The sequence below is a fragment of the Pyxicephalus adspersus genome, chromosome 7 (genome assembly GCF_032062135.1).
Source record: "Pyxicephalus adspersus chromosome 7, UCB_Pads_2.0, whole genome shotgun sequence".
NCBI classification, from domain to species: Eukaryota; Metazoa; Chordata; class Amphibia; order Anura; family Pyxicephalidae; genus Pyxicephalus; species Pyxicephalus adspersus.
In genome coordinates this window covers 242683-249374 of record NC_092864.1, presented here as the reverse complement: position 1 = coordinate 249374, position 6692 = coordinate 242683, and the positions used below count along the sequence as shown (strand labels likewise).

General features: G+C 48.2%; 2 protein-coding genes across 2 annotated transcripts in view; one reads left to right on the top strand and one right to left on the bottom strand.

Annotated features, from left to right (window-relative positions):
• RNF40 (ring finger protein 40) overlaps window positions 1-690 on the bottom strand; it is a gene marked incomplete in the record, with an annotated part of 15525 nt that extends 14835 nt beyond the window's left edge. Inside the window, 1 exon segment of the mRNA XM_072417018.1 lies at window positions 596-690.
• A 148-nt stretch (window positions 691-838) lies between these two features.
• Window positions 839-6692, top strand: part of CFAP119 (cilia and flagella associated protein 119) — a gene marked incomplete in the record, with an annotated part of 10400 nt that continues 4546 nt past the window's right edge. The window contains 2 exon segments of the mRNA XM_072417019.1: window positions 839-892; window positions 1929-1960.

The window sequence follows — 6692 nt, the reverse complement described above, 5'->3', positions numbered from 1 at the left end:
GCTGCCTGCCTTCCCATGCCCCCATACCCGCTGCCTGCCTTCCCATTCCCATCACCCGTACCTGCGGCCTGCCTTCCCACCCCCATCACCCTGTACCCGCTCCCTGCCTTCCCATCCCCCCGTTCTCAGGGCCTGCCTTCCCATCCCCCTGTACTCGCGGCCTGCCTTCCAAATCCCATCACCCGTACCCATGGCCTGCCTTCCCATCCCCATCACCCGTACCCGCTCCCTGCCTTCCCATTCCCATCACCCCGTACCCGCTGTCTGCCTTCCCATCCCCCCGTACTCAGGGCCTGCCTTCCCCATCCCCCCTACCTGCCCCCATCAGCCTGCTATCTGCCCTCACTCATTGATTACCCGCCCCCCCAGGAACCCCATTACTGCCATCTAATTGCTCCTCCTTTGCTGTCACATTGACCCCCCCCCATTTCAAGCTGTCCGGGTGTCTCACCCGCTGTCAGCCTGCCGTACCCCGCTCCCTCAATTGTATGACATTCCTTTCTGCATCTCTAGGTACTCTCCGCACTACGTTGCCACCCCTGAGGTTCCCCAGCAAGGGGTCATATGATCATATCCCCGTAGTAGGCTCACACACCGTACAATCACACACATCCGCTTCTTACAATCATCGCCATCTTACTGTGAGAACAACCGGAAGTGCCTCAAACTCAACGCGCAGGCGCAAAACTCTACGGCATACGAGGTGACGTCAAATGTACTGGAGACCTCCTCTCTGCGAGTGGGTTAGACAGGGCAGACGTCAATCAGGTCGCATTCCCATGTCATTGGTTTGGTATTGAAAAGGCGGGGCGTTACCCGGGTGACAGTCTCCAGGAGACGGACGCTGCAAAGAGGAAAGAGTGAGTGGAGTTGCGATCTGTTATAGCAACCGGTAAGTTCTGGGTTCTCCCCAAATTCCGCTCCTATATAATATAATACGGCAGTGCAGTGTGAGAAATGTCACACAGGAACAACCCCGACAGAGGCGCCCCCTCCTGGGGAGTGGAGATGATGAGGTATCCAAGCATTGGATGATACATCACCCCGGGCAACCATCAGAGTTCATGGTGTCATGTGACAAGGGGTGGAATCTAACCCCAGATTCTGCCCCACGTCATTACCCTGCCCCCACATTCTGCCCTAAATCATTACCCTGCCCCCACATTCTGCCCCAAGTCCTTACCCTGCCCCCAGATTTTGCCCCAAGTCTTTACCCTGCCCCCAGATTGTGCCCTAAGTCATTACCCTGTCCCCAGCTTCCGCCCTAAGTCATTACCCTGCCCCCAGCTTCCGCCCTAAGTCATTACCCTGCCCCCAGCTTCCGCCCTAAGTTATTACCCTGCCCCCACATTCTGCCCCAAGTCCTGGATGATACATCACCCCGGGCAACCATCAGAGTTCATGGTGTCATGTGACAAGGGGTGGAATCTAACCCCAGATTCTGCCCCAAGTCATTACCCTGCCCCCACATTCTGCCCCAAGTCCTTACCCTGCCCCCAGCTTCTGCCCTAAGTCATCACCTTCTGCCCTAAGTCATCACCCTGCCCCCAGCTTCTGCCCTAAGTCATCACCCTGCCCCCAGCTTTTGCCCTAAGTCATCACCCTGCCCCCAGATTGTGCCCATGTCCTTACCCTGCCCCACCTACTGCTTTCTGCCATTACCTTGCCCCCACATTCTGCCCTGTGCCATTACCCTGCCCACACATTCTGCCCTCTGCCATTACCCTGCCCCCACCTTCTGCCATTAACATGCCCCCACCTACTAGCCTCTGCCATTACCCTGCCTCCATAATTACCCCATCTCTGCTGCCTGTCTTACCCCAATAACCTGCCCTTGTTGCCCTGTCTCTCCATATACAGCTACCTCATCTTTCATGTCCTTGCTCTTCACATCTTCAGCCCTAATAATGTCTTCTGTTCTCTTACAGGAAACCATGAAGAGGCCTCAGATTTGTCTTTGGTAAAAAAAGATGTTTGCCATATACATCTTACCCTGTGTGCACCTCCATCCTGTCGTATGGAACACTCTATTAATTCCTCCAGAACATGTCCTCTTCTCCATAGTCCTCCATGGCATCCTCTAGGACATGTTCTCTTCTCCATAGTCCTCCATATCGTCCTCCAGAACATGTCCTTCTCTTTAAAGTCATCCATGGCATCCTCCAGAACATGTCCTCTTCTCCATAGTCCTGCATAGCGTCCTTCAGAACATGTCCTCCTCTCCATAGTCCTCCATATCATCCTCCAAAACATGTCTACTTCTCCATAGTCCTTCATATCGACCTCCCAAACATGTACTCTTCTCTATAGTTGTCCTTTTCGTCCTCCAGAACATGTCCTCTTCCCTATAGTCCTACATAGCGTCCTCTAGAACATGTCCTCTTCTCCATAGTTCTTCATATTGTCCTCCAGCACATGTCCTTTTCTCCATAGTCCTCCATATCATTCTCCCGAACATGTCCTCTTCTCCATAGTCCTCCATATTGTCCTTCAGAACGTAACCTGTTCTCCATAGTCCTCCATATCGTCCTACAGAACATGCCTTCTTCTCCATAGTCCTTCATGATTTTCTGCATAACATGTCCTCTTATCCATAGTTCTCCATGGCGTTCTACAGAATATGTCCTCTTCTCCATAATCCTCCATATCGTCCTCCAGAACATGTCCTCTTCTCCTTAGTCCTTAATGATTTTCTGCAGAACATGTCCTCTTTTCTATTGTCCTTCATCGGGTCCTCCAGAACATGTCCTTTCTTCCATAGTCCTCTATAGTGTACTCCAAAACATGTCCTCTTCATAGCCCTCCATATCGTCCTACAGAACATGTCTTCTTCTCGACAGTCCTCCATATCATCCTCCAGAACATGTCTTTTCTCTATAGCCCTCCATAATGTCCTCCAGAATATATCCTCTTTTCTATAGTCCTGCATGGCGTCCTCCAGAACATGTCTTCTTCTCTATGGTCCTCCATAATGTCCTCCAGAATATATTCTCTTTTCTATAGTCCTCCATGCCATCCTCCAGAATATGTCCTCTTCTCCATAGTCCTCCATAACTTCCTCCAGAACATGTCGTCTTCTCTGTAAGTCCTCCATAGTGTCCTCCTGAACATATCCTTTTCTCCATAGCCCTCCATGGCATCCTTCACAATATGTCCTCTTTTCTATAGTCCTCCATGACGTCCTCCAGAACATGTCCTCTTCTCCATAGTCCTCCATAACATCCTCCAAAACATGTCTCCTTCCCCATAGTCCTCCATAACATCTTCTAGAACATGTTCTCTTCTCCATAGTCCTCCATGGCATCCTCCAGAAAATGTCCTTTTCTCCATAGTCCTCCATTGTGTCCTTCAGAACATGTCCTCCTCTCTTAAGTCCTCCATGGCGTCTTCCAGAAAATGTCTTCGATAAAATCCTCCAGAACATTCTCGATAGTCCTCCATAACTTTCCCCAGGTCATGTATTCCGTCTTCTTCTCCATATTCCTCCATAACATCCTCCAGAACATGTCTTCTTCTCTATGGTCTCCATATCGTCCTTCTCTATGAAGGACGATATGGAAAAAAAGGACATGTTCTTCTCTATATGGAAGACTATAAAGAAAAAGACATGATCTGGAGAAAGGTATGGAGCACTATGTAGAAGAGGACATGTTCTGGTGGATTTTTTGGAGGACATGTTCTGGAGCATGGCATAGAGGACGCCATGGAGGACATGTTCTGAAGGACGCAATGGAGGACTGTGGGGATAAGAACATGTTTAGGAGGACGCTATGGGGGACTATAAGGAGAGGACATCTTCTGGAGGACATGATGTTCTGGAAGATGTCATGGAGGACTATGAAGAAAAGGACATGTTCAGGAGGACGCTATGGAGGACTGTAGAGAAAAGGACATGTTCTGGAGGACGCTATGGAGGACTATAGAGAAGAGGACATTTTCTGGAGGATGTCATGGAGGACTATGGAGAAGAGGACATGTTCTGGAAGACGATATGGAGGACTATAGGGAAGCAGACATGTTCTGAGAGATGATATAGAGGACTATGGAGAAGAAGACATGATCTGGAGGATGGTATGCAGGTCTATGGAGAAGAGAAAATGTTCTGGAGGACGCTATGAAGGACTATGGAGATTTGGAAATGTTCTCGAGGATGCCATGGAGGACTATGGAAAATAGGACATGTTCAGGAGGACGATATGAAGGACTAAAGAAAAGAGGACATGTTCTGAGGACGTCATTGAAGACTATAGAAAAGAGGACATGTTCTGGAGGATGCCATGGAGGACTATGAAAAAGAGGACATGTTCTGGAGAATGATATGGAGGACTATGGAGAAGAGGACATGTACTGAAGAATTTTATGGAGGACATGTTCAGGAGGACGCCGTGGAGGACATGTTTTGGAGGATGCCATGGAGGACATGTTCTGGGTGACGATTTGGAGGACTATGGAGAATAGTCCTCCATAGTGTCCTCCAGAAAATGTCCTCTCCTCCATAGTCCTCCATGGTGTCCTCCAGAACATGTCCTCTTCCCTTTAGTCCTCCATAGCTTCCTCCTGAACATGTCCTTTTCTTCATAGTCCTCCATAGCATCCTCTAGAACATGTCCTCCATAGTCCTCCATAGCGTCCTCTAGAACATGTCCTCTTTTGCATAGTCCTCCATGGCATCCTCCAGAACATGTCCTCCTCTCCATAGTCCTCCATGGCATTCTACGGAACATGTCCTCTTTTCCATAGTCCTCCATGGCATCCTCTCCAACATGTCCTCTTCTCCATAGTCGTCCTTATCGTCCTCCAGAACATGTCCTCTTCTCTATAGTCCCCCATAGCGTCCTCCTGAACATGTCCTTTTCCCCATAGACCTCAATGGTGTCTTCCAGAACATGTCCTCCGTAAAATCCTCCAGAACATGTCCTCTTCTCCATAGTCCTCCATAACATCCTCCAGAACACATTTTCTTTATAGTCCTCCATAACTTTCTGCAGATCATGTCTTCTGTCTTCTTCTCCATATAATAAAAATTATATTCCTATATAACGTCCTTCAGAATGTATCCTCTTCCCCATAGTCCTCTATGTCGTCCTCCAGAACATGTCCTCTTCTCCATAGTCCTTCCTGATTACCTGCAGAACGTGTTCTATTCTCAATAGTCCTCCATAACGTCCTCCAAAACATGTCCTCTTTTTCATAGTCCTCCATGGCTTCCTACAGAACATGTCTTCTTCTCCATATTCCTCCATAACGTCCTCCAAAACATATCTTCTTCTCCATAGTCTTCCATATCGTCCTCCAGAACTTGTCCTCCATGGCATCCTCCAGAACATGTCCTCTTTTCTATAGTCCTTCATATCGTCCTCCAGAACATGTCCTATTTTCCATAGTCCTCCATAACATCCTCCAGAACACATTTTCTTTATAGTCCACCATAGAGTCCTCCACAGTATGGCTCCTGCTCTATTGCCCTTAAAGTTTCCTCCAGAACATTTCTTTCTTTCCCTATACTTCTCTATAGTTTTCCATAATGTCCTCCATCTACCTCTATATTCTTCTCTCTGTAACTCTCCAATGTGTGCTTTGTTCTCTGTAGTCCTCCATATTCTTCTCTGTAGTTGTCACGCTTTGTGAGACTTGACCACTAGGGGGCACTACAGCTTGCACAGAGGTAGTGTGAGTCCTGAGAAAGGCTAAGGAGCAGAGTCTAAGCAGTAACCAGGTCTTCTCCAGAGCCTCTAGTGGTTAGGATGTTTCACTACAGATTACTGCCAAGTTGCGTTTTTTGGGCACACTGGGGTGGGCAGGATGAAACATGATACAAAGCCAGGGGTCAAATTCCAGGGATCCAGGAAATAGAAACTGGTGATACAGGGGCCACTGCAGAAACAGGGAACACAGGAGACACTGAAAGCAACAGGAGGCATAGGTGACTCAGGGATATCCACAGACAGAAAGAATCACTAGAACATCACAAGGGAGTTGGCTGGGAAACAACAAACTGGGCAACAAGGGATTAACACAAGAGCTGGTCAGGGGGAGCACTGATCCAACAGGTATACAGGAAATGCTCAGCAGAACTAGGGGCTCGACACTAGTGGAGACACGTTGCACTAACACTGAGTTCTGTGTCTGAGCCAGCTGAATAGCCAGGGATGATTAAGAGGCTGTTTCTGATTGGATGGCGGGAGGGGTGATACTGAATAAATCTGGAAGAGTAGGCGTGCCAGTAAGTAATTCTTTATCCTTGCTGCATTTAGGAAACATCTTACTCTGAGTGATATAGAGACCCTGGAAAGTGCAGAGAGTGCAGAAGATATGCGTCGGTAGGTGAGATATTGGTAAAACCTGGGACGGCCTATTTCCCACAATGTGATGTCTCATTCTGTCTATCTTTAGAGTTCTGTCCTGTTTGCTGTCTCCAGAAGAGAGCGTTTGTCAGCATCGTGCTTCTGCACTTCTGGATCTCTATTACTACACAGTGCACTTCTGTCAGGGCAATGGGTTCACCAGAGAGCAAACGTCCTGTCTGTTCTCCATCATGAAGGAGACTCATAATGTCTGTGTAGGTGAGACTGCAAATCTAATCAACTGCCTGTATCAGCCCCAACCTCTGCTGAACATTTGTACTCTGCACCTTTAAATTCCAACATGTATTGTAATATTTCTACAATTGTGACTTCTAGTCTTTCCTCCCC